This window comes from Felis catus, chromosome X (assembly GCF_018350175.1).
Source record: "Felis catus isolate Fca126 chromosome X, F.catus_Fca126_mat1.0, whole genome shotgun sequence".
In the NCBI taxonomy this organism is placed as follows: Eukaryota; Metazoa; Chordata; class Mammalia; order Carnivora; family Felidae; genus Felis; species Felis catus.
The window spans coordinates 109,469,253-109,482,544 of NC_058386.1; the positions used below are offsets into that span (position 1 = coordinate 109,469,253).

General features: G+C 44.3%; 1 non-coding gene across 1 annotated transcript; it reads left to right on the forward strand.

Annotated features, from left to right (window-relative positions):
- The first annotated feature begins 10,739 nt into the window (after positions 1–10,739).
- TRNAR-GCG lies at positions 10,740–10,825 on the forward strand. The gene has a single exon. It is a non-coding gene; the product is annotated as a tRNA-Arg (tRNA).
- The last annotated feature ends 2,467 nt before the right edge of the window (positions 10,826–13,292 follow it).

Here is a 13,292-nt window from a genome sequence, read left to right on the forward strand (position 1 = left end):
GCTGTAGGGGCTGTACGGGAGAGAGGTGCTTGGGACAGACCTGGATACAGCTCAGGAGGCTTATTTAGGAATCCTCGGTCTATCCTACCATTTAAGGGGTGTGCTGTAGGCGGATCCTCTGTTAACCTTCGAAATAAAAGAGCCAGTTATTTTACCAGCAAAAGGAGTTTATTGGGTGAAGAGAGGGGTTGCAATTTGGGACGTGCAAGCTATGGCAACCATAGGCAAGTCCAGAGAACAAAGGAGAGGAACGTTGCTTCATAGAGAAGAAAGAAAGTTGGGAGGGGCTGCTTTGAGTGAAAGTCTATGGGAGAAAAGCAAGAGTTCTGGATGATGATGGTTTCTCATTGGCTGAGTGAGTTGCTTCTCATTGGTTCGGCTCTTGCTGAGCTAGGAGAAAAATCTTCCTTTCTCCTGCCAGGGAAGTAAAGGGAACTTCTTCCTGTCCAGGAATGTGAAGTAAGCTGTGACGGAAAGTTCCTATAGGAGAGCTTCCCTTCAGGGCTTCCCAAATCTATTCTAAATAAGGTTTCCCTTTATTAACTTTCACATTTCTTACTCTGGCTTTCTAAGAGACTGACTTCTTAACTCCAAATCTGGGTTCCCTTTCCAGCACCTACTAGACTAAAGCCAACCCTCTTCCCCAGTTTGTGTTCTATCCACCTCCACCCGCCACTCTGTCACTCAGCCCCCCTTCGATCTATTGTCTCAGTTCTTCTGGAGATGACAAGGTGAAGTGTCTGAATTTACCAGCCTGATTATCCCCATATACAATAATCTCCCACATAGGCACTGGTAGAAGAGGGAGATGTATGAGAGGAGAGGACCATTATGAAATTAAACAATTAAAAGAGCATGGGAAACATGCAAACTCCAGGATGGAATTCTTGTGTGTGTGTGTGTGTGTGTGTGTGTGTGTGTGTGTGTGTCCTAAGTAAACTCTACACACAACGTGGGGCTCGAACTCAGGGCCCTGAGATCAAGAGTTGCATACTCTTCTGAGTAAGCCAGCCAGGAGCCCCCAGGGTGGAATTCTTTAGCCAGGGTTCCCAACATGTGGTCCATGGATCACCAGCGTGTGAATCACCTAGGGAATCTTTTTTTTTTTATGTTTATTTATTTTTGAGAGAGAGCGAACACCCGCGCGACTGGGGGATGAGAAAAGAAAGAGGGGGAGAGAGGATCCAAAGCAGGCTCTGCACTGAGATCCGGGAGCCTGATGTGGGGCTCGAACTCACCAACCATGAAGTCATGGCCTGAGGCAAAGTCTGTTGCACAACCGACTCAGTCACCCAGGTGTCCCTGGGAACTTTTTAAGGATGCAGAATCTCAGGCCCCAAAGCCAAACCTACTGAATCTGCATCTGAACAATTTCCCAGGTGATTGCAGTATGCATCAAAGTTAGCGACCCAGTGCCTTTGTCAGCCTTAACTGGTTAAAGCAGTGGTTCTCAGCCCGAGATACGTATCAGAATCGCCTAGGGAGCTCAGAAAAATACTAGCTCCTGGGTCTCACCCAGCAACTGTAATTCAGTTGGTCTGGGGTAGGCCTGGACATTCAGGAGTTTCAAAAGCTTCCCGGCTGTACAGCCATAGTTGTGAACCATCGGCTTAGAACAAACCCACGCCGTCCCCCTAGAAAACAGCTACTCTACTCAAGGTTGTATGTGTGTATTGAAATATTTATGTGCACGTATTATTTATATATACACATTATAGAAATCATATTTAATATATAACATTAACGACACTTAACATATATAATTAACTACTTTAAAATACGTTAAATATGATTAATTGCAAATATAAATATGTTTCGTAAATGTCCAGCTCCCTACTGGGCCTGACGTGCAGAGCAACATCTCTGAGTAGAGCCGGAATTCTGTTGGGCGTGGCACAGGCTCCCTCTGGAGCATGGCAGTGCCCCCCCTTAGCGCCGTGGCATTTGTCGTTGGTACCATCCAAGCTCCGTCCCCTCTGCTGGGCTCATTTCAGCCTCCCTTAAGATCTGGGGATCCTTGTAAGGGTGAAGATCCAAAGAGCTGACTTTTTTTCCTATTCCCTGCCCCCCTCCAAAGAAAGAAGATTTGCCTGAAGTAGCTCAAGTTCACGGCTTCAAGCTTCACAAAAGGCTCCAGGCCCATTTATGTGTCTTAGCTGTGACTGATGAATAGCCATCCATCCTCCTGTGACTCGAGTTGCTGCTTGTTGTCATAGTAGGTAAGCAATTGTATAAATTACCTTTCATCCAAGTCACCAAATGCGTTTGCCAAAATGATTTCTTCCAGAATTGTAAAAGTGGAAATAGAGTGCACAGAGAGAAATTGAGTTTGCTCCAAGGGGCTATGAATGCACCATTAAGGAAGCCTTGAAAAGAGATTAGCAATCCATCTGGTGTGTTTGCACATGATTTAGTGCCATTTTGGGGCATTTCTGAAGCAATGACAGTCACGGTGGGGAAGAAGAGGAGGAGGTTCCACTAGCTATTAAGACCATATACTAAGAGGCTGTGGTTATTAGGGCATGAAGCTGGGCCGCAGTCCGCCAGCTCTGACCTCAGCTCAGTGAGAATTGTAAAACCTCCAAAGTTTAATAAAAATCGATGCTTGGATTCCAATGCCAAGAGATTCGTTAAGACATTGTTATAAGCTTCAGGCCAAGTTCTCTGAACAAGATGACTCTCCATATCCTCTGATCTCTCTCTTTCCCCCACCCATACACGGACACGCACACGTGCGTGCACACACGCACACACACACACCCTCACCGAAGAAAACCGACCAATACATGAACCTGTACCTTTTGATACGTCATTTTCCAAGCCAGACTGTGAATGACCTTGGTTAAATATGGGCATCTTAGTTGAATCACCACCAAAACTACCACACTCTTTAGTGGTCTTTAAAAACTAATGTATAAATATAATCAGAACGTTGTGTAAGAATCATGTTGTAACATAGTCACTTACATTTTCTATCAGATATTTCTTCCTTAGTAGGCAATATATCTTCTTCTGTGGCACCCGTCTTTACTGTTATTAGAAAAATTGTACTCCTGCAGTATACCTGTAAACAAGATGGCTTACAGGTTCATCTACCTGGCAGGGAAGTCAGAAAGTTTGTCTTCTCTACCTCCAGTGCTCACCCTTATTCCAAAAGCTGAAATCTTGGCCTCTGGAGCTATTTTCTGAAGTGATTATGCACAGTAGATGAAAGCAAGTGTTCATAATGAAAATGTTGATTTCCTGGCAGGAACACAACCTGAATGAAACAAGAAGATAAGGCCACAGAGATCTGCCACTCCGCTAAGGAACGTGGAGCGTAGTCAGTTGGTTCTTGATCCAGAGTTCATCTGCCTTATCTTCTTTTTAAAAAAATTATTTTGAGAGAGAGAAAGAGCATGGGTGAGAGAGAGAGAGAAAGAGAGAGAGAGAGAATCCCAAGCAGGCTCCCCACTGTCAGCACAGAGCCCTACTGCAGGGCTTGATCTCACGACCATGAGATCATGACTTAAGCCAAAATCAAGAGTCAGTCATTTAACCGACTGAGCCACCCAGGTGCCCCTAATTTTCTTCTTTGATCGGAATTGGAAAAACATCATCGGGTTTGAGTATGTAAAGTCCATGAGGGAAGCAAGTTTGTTCACTCGTTAGCTCCATTATATTGATAAGTGTCTTACACATAGTAAGCACTCAATAAATACTTCATGTTATTTTTGTTTTCCTTTTTTACTAAAATAGAATTGCAACACAACATTCTGTCACTTTAAGGTATACAGTGCAATGATTTCACCATCTGTCACCATGCACGTTTACAACATTATTTTTTCTTACAATGAGAACTTCTAAGATTTACTTTGTTGGCAACTTCTGAATTTCCAATACAATATTATTGACTAAATTTCTCATGTTGTACATCGCATCCCCATGACTTCTTATTTTATAACTGGAAGTTCATACCTCTTGATCCCCCTCACCTATATTACCCACCCCCTAACCCACCTCCCATCTGGCAACCACCAATCTGTTCCCTGTATCTGTGAGTTTTGTTTTGTCGGTTCACTTGCTTTATTGTTTAGATTCCGGATATAAGTAAAATCATATGGTATTTGTCTTTCTCTGTCTGACTTACTTCACTTAGCATAATACTTTCCAGGACCATCCATGCTGTTACAAATGGCAATATTTCATTTTTTATAGCTGAGTAGTATTCCACTGAGTGTGTGTGTGTGTGTGTGTGTGTGTGTGTGTGTGACATCTTCTTTATCCACTCATCCATCTATGGACATTTAGGTTGTTTCCATATCTTGACTATTACAAATATGACTGCAATGAACATAGGGGTGCAGATATCTTTTTGAGTTAGTGATTTTGTTTTCTTTGGATCAATACCCAGAAGCGGAATTGCTAGATTAATTTTAAATTGTTTAAGGAACCTCCATTCTGTTTTCCACAGTAGCTGTGGCAATTTACATTCGCACAAAAAGTGTATGAGTATATGAGGATTCCCTTTTCTCTACATCCTCACACTTCTTTCTTCTCTTTTTGATACTAGCCATCCGACAGGTTTGAGGTGATATCTCACTGTTGTTTCGATTTGCCTTTCCCTGATGATGAGTGATGTTGAGCATCTTTTCATGTGTCTGTTGGCCTTCTAGATGTCTTCTTCGGGAAAATGTCTATTTCGATCCTCTGCCCATTTTTTAATTAAATTGGTGTTGAGTTGTATGAATTCTTTAGATATTTCGCATAGCAACCCCTTGTTGGATATATGATTTACACGGGGGGGGGGCGGATAACACACCCACTGGCACTAGCAGGGTAGAGAGAGAATGCAAAAAATTGCACCTGCTAGTGTCTCCTTCTTGGAAAGAGTCCCAACAGGCTCTTCCCCTTCCTGCAGATGCTTAAGAATAACAAATGCGGGCGCCTGGGTGACTCGGTCGGTTAAATGTCCAACTCTTGATTTCGGTTCAGGTCATGATCTCACATTTCATGAGATCAAGCCCTGCATTGGGCTCTGCGCTGACAGCGCAGAGCCTGTTTTTGGATTCTCTTTCTCTCCCTCTCTCTGCCCCTCCCTGCTCCCTCATGCATGCACATATGAGCTCTCACTCTCTCTCTCTCTCTCTCAATAAATCCATAAACATAAAAAAGGAAAAACAGAGGCACCTGGGTGGCTCAGTCAGTGGGCATCGGACTTCAGCTCGGGTCATGATCTCGCGGTTCCTGGGTTCGAGCCCCGCATCGGGGTCTGTGCTGACAGCTCAGAGCCTGGAGCCTGCTTCAGATTCCGTGTCTCCCTCTCTCTCTGCTCCTCCCCTACTCACACTCTGTCTCTCTCTCAAAAATAAATAAACATTTTTTAAAAAAGGACAAATAACAAATGAATTGCCTCCACTTGTGGTCTAGGTGCTTTCAAACCGCAGCTTCTGTGCTGGGTCCCAGGGCAAGTGAGTCTGTGCGCAAGCTCTTGGAGAGGGGAGCCTCAATTCTCTGCAGCCCTCTTAAATGGCCTCTTCCTTGTTATCAGTTGGAAAGCAATTATGAATGTCAAATCCAGGTGATGGCTGTAAGCATATGCTCAGCTCTTCCTAAAGCCAGTGGAGAAAGAAATAAGACTCCTCCAACCCTACCCTGTGTTTCCCGGTCTTGGCCTCACTTACTTCTCTACCTCTGCTACAAATCCAGGTTGTATGACCACAGGGGATTTTAGTTAAAGTCCCCACATGCCTGTCCTGAGCTGACCCACACGATGAGGCACTGTCTAGTACAGGAAATTTGCCGGGAGAGCAGATGATGGAGAAAAAGGACGGTCTGTATCCTAAGGGCACTTGCAGCCTTGGAGGGTACTGTGCATCTAGCCTTACAGAAGGGCAACCTTCTGTATATTTAAGTAATTCTAGAAGCTGAAAAAGATTCCCTTCTCAGAACACTGCCTGGCAAGAACAACCTAATCATTAATTGACCAGAAATGAATGACCAGCACAAAAACCTGGGAATCGTTTAGAACATGAGTTCTAGAAACTAAAAACTCTATGGTAAAGGTAGTGAAGCAATAACAGAACAAATTTCGTGTCCCCTGATCCCAAATTTTTTTCATTTTTGCGTTTTTCCCACCAACCACCCTGATCTACATTCATACTGTAAAGACATCCATGTATGATGTTTTAAAATAATTATGCCTTTTTAGTATATATTCATAATAGCAACATTACTGTAGATAAGCAAAATGAAAATTTAAATTGTTTATAATCCTACCAGTCAGACATAACCACTCTTAACATTTTGGTGCATACTTCTTAATTAAAACAACTACAGACACACACACACACACACACACACACACATCCATACAGACCCTAAACATCCTATTTAAGAAACTGCCTTTTTGACTTACAATAGATAGTGAACATATTTCCATATCAATAAATACATCATAGTAAGATGACTTCTTATGACCTTACCCAGTCGTATAACCCTAGAATTATTATTTTATTGTCCCTTTCTCAGGAACACTGCATTAAAAATGTGTCCAATAATCAAGGCACGATCCATTAGTCAAGTGAGTGACCCACATGGAGTAGATACTGGGGAGAAGTACATACATATCTACCATCGATTACCTGCTTATTATATGCCAGGCTTTGCACTGTTGGCACATTGCAAATGTTCTCTCACTACCCTTTGAAAGAGACACCATTGTTCCTGTGAGGTGAAGAAACTGAGGGAAGCTCTCAGAGGCCTTTAAACTATTCTAGAAAGCAGACGGCCCCAAATGGAAGATACGACCATCTGGCTTTCCAGCCCACTCTTGTTCTCTGACAGACTAGTTTGGGAATTGAGCTGTGGCAGTTGTGATGTAATTAGAAATGGGCTGGAGCAGGGTGGGTGGGGACGGCGAGACCAAGAAAGAGTCTCAACTTGTGTGATGTAATGAATCCCATGAGCTAAAGGGCATTGGAGAGATCCCTATTGTCTGGAGTAGACAAGGAAAGTTTCATAGGAAGCTGGAATCTGAGTTGGATCTTGAAAGACAAGCAAGGAAGGCATCATCAGGTGGGGAGGTGGGGAGCAACAAGGGCAAAGGTTTGGTGATAGAAATTTAACATTCAATGGACTTGGCCTAGTAAGGACACCAGTCTTAAGGGAGGAAAGAGTTAGCTCCGGCAAGGAGTGAGGCTGCCCGTATGACTGCCTGCGTGCACGATCCTGCACCGTGTCAACGAGCGTCACTCATTCTCTGACAATATTCGGGAAGCCAAGATATGTAGAACATTCTGTTTCCATATGGTTAGTTAGTTATGAATTCCAGAACTTGGAAACCTTGCAACCTTTGGAAAGAACCAGACTACATATTAAGGGATTAAAGTTTGAAATGTCATTTTCCATTTCTGTCCAAATGAGGTTGAGAAATTTTTGGATGAAAAAAGAATTAAGCTTTCCATGACTGGTTTCTTGCACGGTATCTGAATGATTTGGATCACAGGTTGACTTGGTGGCCACCACTAAATGCTGAGACACAGATCGGCTCTGATCATGTAAGACTTTCAGCATCAAAGACAGATCCTGATGCAGAGTGGCCGGAGTTGGGTTTCAGGGTTGAGCATGATACCTAAATCTCTTCCTTTGATTATCTCTGATAATTCCATTTCTTTAAAAGGAAGTCTTCCTCCAGTTTCATCTATCATTTGTGTCCGACCCACCCCTGAAAAGTGACTTCCTTTTAACTATCCTATTTGATGGACGAGGCATGTAAAACTGGGCTGCATCTTTGGATACAAACCAGTTTCCCAATTCTGTGTGTAAGTACAGACTGCTTCAGTGCATTTTTGGCTAGTTCACACACACACACACACACACACACACACACCACACACAAAACTGCTTTAGTTACGCTTTTTACTTTTCAACCAATTATTTTGATGACAAGTAGATCCAGCCTACAGATAAACAATAATACTTGTATTTGTTCCACTTCCATTACCCAACAGTAGAGAATGGTTCAAAGGTCATCAACAAGAGATTGGGTTTGGTTTTAAAGTTCTCTTTGAAATCACAGCAAACACAGTGTTGCAATAGGCCCCCAATCTATAATGTTTGGCTTGAACATCAGTGAGAAGCTCTTGGGAAAACAAGATGCAATAGGGTCTTCAGAGAAGACTCTGGAAATTGGCACTTCCCCAGTTTCTTCTCAGCATCCGACTTCTGCCGCTGATCAGAGTTGGCACGTATTTGTAGAGAAGATAGAAAGAATGTGGACCTGGGAGCACTCAGGCCTGCTAAGGAGGGTAGAGTGATCGGTCTGAGAGGTTCGCAAGGTGTCCCAAGTTGAGGATTACTCTGGCCAAGTGGCTTGGATCGCTGTTAATCCACGCTGTCTTAAGATGTGTGGTAATGAGTCATCTGCTGGAATGTGATTAATCCTGTTTTGTAGGAGTGGACAGCACAAAGATTCCACCCAGGCCTCATATAACACGCTGGCCCTGCAGCTCAACATACTCTTTCTGTAGTAATTCTTAGCTAAAGTATTCTACCGAGTTCAAATAATTATTAAGCCCAGTTCTTGAAGAAGACTGGACAGGCCACCTTCCAACCTCAATCTTAGAGACCATATACCAACTGTCTCTGACTGAAATCTTTGTTTTATATGAGCAATACTCTCAGACTTGGCTTTCCTTATCAAATGAATTAGTGTGGTCCTATAACACAGGAGTTAGAAGATCTGAAATTGAATTCTGATACTCAGTAGCTATGTGACCCTGAGCAAGTCATTTCTCTCTTTTTTCAATGTTTATTTTTGAGAGACAGCGTGAGTGGGGGAGTAGAGAGAGGGGGAGACAGAGGATCCAAAGCGGGCTCCCCACTGACAGCGGTGAGCCCTTATGCGGGGCCGGAACCCATGAACTGCGAGATCGTGACCTGAGCTGAAGTCGGACGCTCAACCGACTGAGCCACCCAAGTGCCCCTACCCTGAGCAAGTCATTTCAATTCTAGGGGCCTCCATTTTCTCATCCACTGCTCTGAGTATCAAATAATATACATAGAAGTACTTTGAAAATCATATATTATAACAAGTGCAAGAGATTATTGTAATTATTTTGGTTTTGTAGGGTATGTTGTGGTTCTGTTGGTGATGAAACCTGAATAAAACGTTCTAATACAGAAATAACATTTTTTAAAAGAAAAGCAAGCATTTGGTGTACTGTGAAGATTGGGAAATTTGCACAGGAAGTTTGAGCACTACATTGGGATCTATACCCCCCAAATTTGATTTGAGATAAGCCATTAACAGAGAGACGTTTTAACTTTAGGAGCTTCCAAATGCCCATCCTGGCAGATGGGCCCCATCTGTCAGTGACAGTGGGACCCTTGAAGCATTGCCAAGAGCCTATCATCCAGATGTTCTGTGCATCTGTTCCATGTTTAGAAAACTCCTAAACTTTCCAGAAACCACCTAAGACACTTTAAGATGTTATTTACTGAAGGCAGTGGCCCAGGAAGCAAACCCAAATCAAAGGGAGAAGTATGCCTTTTGTGCTGACGCTCTGGAGCAAGGATTGGCAAATCCTCTGAAGAGAGTCAGACATAACACATTCTTGTTCTGTGCACACAGGGGTGAGAGGAACTGAGGGAGCACAGGTCTGCAGGTAGGCAAGGGTCACTGGAAGGAGCCGCATCCCGACATCCCACATACACGACCACTTCAAGATCCCTTTGAGCTGGATAAGTACCTCTCCTTTAAGATGCAATTCATCTCTGGGAAGGTAAGAGTCTATCGGCCACTCACATCGTAGTATAAATGTCTTTAGTTAATCCTCACTCCTGCTCTCCTGAGATCTATTACAATGTGACAATGAAAATTTTTATGAAGATGAGAAGTACCTTTAGAGCTTTTGAGAATCCTTTTAGAGTGCTGTGGGGAAGGGTAGCTCTGAACAGATAGAGGGGGCATAATACCTTTTCTGTGGGTAAGATAAAGAAGGGACACTAAAAACCCAGATCACAGTATAAACGTAGAGAATGAAAGGCAAAAACCCAGGATAGGTAGGATGCCAACTGTCCTTGTAGGCCAGTGGAAATACCACAAGCCTGACGTTTGGGGCGTGCAAGCTGTAGGTGGCCATGGCAACCCCGGAGAAATGATGTTGAAACTGAGGATGAGTCTGGCTTCAAGGAGAATGGAGTGGCGGGGGAGCCGGGAACATTCCGCACACGCTGGCACCCGGTCACTCACGGGGTTACCTAGGTGGTGATCTCAGCCACTAGAGCCCTGGAAGGCTCTTCATTTAGTCTGAGCCACAGACACAGCACAGAGTTGGGACAGTCATACCTCGCGCTCACGGGGCCATGGCTGACCGTCCATCCGCACAGGCTCGCTTCATCCTGTGACCGGGCCGGCACGAGGGCCCTGGATTTGTCCGTATGCAGAGCCAGGTCATCGCGGGAAATGAAGTCTTCGTGTGAACGTCGATGTTTCTTTTTAAGTAAGTAGGAAAAGAGTGAACGCTAAGCAAGAGTCCCCACGGATGGCTACCATTTTGAGCAAATTCAACTGGTCCTAGTCCACATTTGTGCAAGAAAATCAGATGAATTAGTGGATGGCAGAGGGGTGGTTGGATCCATCGATAGGTGACAAAAACGTACTCTTGCGTTTGCAAACCTGATCCTTTAGGAGGCGGTAGTTTTTATAGAAAAAGATTTACCTGTTTAATTTCTTAAACAAGGCCATCCCTTGGGGCGCCTGGGTGGCTCAGTCGGTTGAGCGTCCGACTGCGGCTCAGGTCGCGATCTCGCGGTCCCTGAGTTCGAGCCCGGGCTCTGGGCTGATGGCTCGGAGCCTGGAGCCTGCTTCCGATTCTGGGTCTCCCTCTCTCTCTGCCCCTCCCCTACTCATGCTCTGTCTCTCTCTGTCTCAGAAATAAATAAACATTAAAAAATTTTTTTAAACAAGGCCATTCCTTCTGAGGAAGGCAGTACACTAATGAAGTGGGTATAATCCTTGCTGAAAGTGTTAGCCGACTCTTCATTCCCAGGGAGAGAGGAAACATGAAAAACAGACATGTCCAAAGTTGCATACAAAATACAACCAGATTATAATGCTTTTGTAAAAAAATTTTTTAATGCTTATTTATTTTTGAGAGAGACAGACAGAGGGTGAACGGGGGAGGGGCAGAGAGAGGGAGACACAGAATCCGAAGCAGGCTCCAGGCTCTGAGCGCAGAGCGTGACGTGGGACTCGAACTCACGAACCGCAAGATCATGACCTGAGCTGAAGGAGGACGCTTAATCGACTGAGCCACCCACAGATGCCCAGATTATAATGCTTTTTAATACAATGTCCCAAAAACCCTCAAGAAGGAAAATATTCCTTCAGTTTGAAATGCCTGTTAAATTCTGCGTGTGTGTGTGTGTGTGTGTGTGTATGTTTAGTTCACTTATGTAGAAATTAACAAGATGTATTTAACAAAAAGTGGACAGATACAAATCTGCACTTTAAAGTGGGCTGGGGGGGCGCCTGGGTAGCTCAGTCGGTGGAGCACCTAATTCTTGATTTCAGCTCAGGTCATGATCCCGGAGTCGTGGGATCAAGCCCGGTGTCGGGCTCCTGCACTGAGCGTGAAGCCTGCTTAGCATTCTCTCTCTCCCTCTGCCTATCTCCCCCCATTCACATTCTCTCTCTTTAAAATAAATAAAATGAAAAAAAATTAGCGGGTTGGAAAGAGATTTTGCGTGCAGAATTTCCTTTATGAGAGAACGAGAGGGAGAGACTTCCAAAATGCAGAAATTTAGGGAGACACCTTCTAAACGTAGGACGGTCGTTTTGGTTCACGCTACTGGAATCAGGCCGCATCATTGGACCATCAGGCTTTGCTGCTTCTGCTCAGACTCAGAAGACATGAGACGTGCCATCTGGATTCCCCCTCTGCTGCTTGGAAAAATGATACTGTGGTATGGCCCGGCCTACAAAGTGCCTTCACATCTGATCTTCTCCATACGACCCTTTTATAATTCCCGTTGCACAGATGGGGACTCAGAGGTTCAGTGAGCATGTGAGAGGTCACAGAGCTGGTCGAGGGTGGAGCTGAGCCACAGACTCCCACTGGCGGGCACCTGACTGCTGTCTCTATGAAGACCAGACCTGACAGTCTTGGTTGTCCACCCCAGGTCCTCTGACTCTAGCCTGCCGTCTGGCTGGCAAGGGCGAGCCCGTGGCGTGGCTACACGGCTGTGAACAGTGTGTGTTTTAGGACTTTCAAGTGAACTATACAGTTAGGACACCTGCCCCATGTGTTCGCACTCGGCATTGTGGGGAAGAGACGCCCCTTTCAGCCCTGAGCACAAGGAAATGAACATGGCAGGGATGTGTGGAGGAGAGTGATCAGAGTCTGCTTTGTCCCCCCACCCCCACCCCACCCCCACCCCCCTGCTCCCTTGGCTGATTTCATAAAGGAAAAGAGGGAGGAGAAAAGTCTGTCCGGATTGCTCAAATGAAAAACACGTCCACATTGACAGAAATAGACTGTTTTCTATTAAGGAATCTGGTCATGGTAACAATTATATTTTTGAATTTATCATCATGTTTATAAAACGATACTCAAGAAAAGATTATACGAGGAGATTTTGTGAACAAATTCCTTCAGCCCAGTTCTCCTTGGGAATGTGTCAATAAGCAGCAGCCACCCTCTTGCTGATGGGTTTTTTTTTTTTTTCTGTTGAACTTCGACAGGGAGATTTTTACGATTGCTGCAGACTGAAGGAGAGGCTCAGCCTCTGTTTTCCCATTTGTGATATTAGTGTTTTCTATTTATCAAGTTCTCCATGCCACCTAGTGTTTATCTGAAGAAATACCAGATTCTTAGGAAGTACCCCCAGTCCTGTGCAAGATTTCACATGCACGTTGCAGCTCAGTTACACATACGTCCATAGACGTGCTATGTGTGACATCCCAACTGGATGAAGAGTTTCCACTAATCTTCATAACTTCACAATTCAACGTTAATAAAATGACGGCTTTCTTCTCCCTAAAGAAAACATTGGTTTGTTTGTTTTTTCTTCTGTAGGAGACACTGGCATCAAAGAATCCTAGGATGGTCACAGTGGAAGAGACTTTCTAGACCTTTAGTCTATGCCCAACCCACTGTTGTACCAGAAAACCCTTGTCCACAATACCGTGTCGAACAATAACTTCTCTGGAACTTCAGCTTTGCTCTTGATTTTTTTTTCTTTTGAAGTATCTAAGCTGCATGGCAAGAAACCCAGGAGGGGCCCCAGAACCATTCAGAATCTCTCTG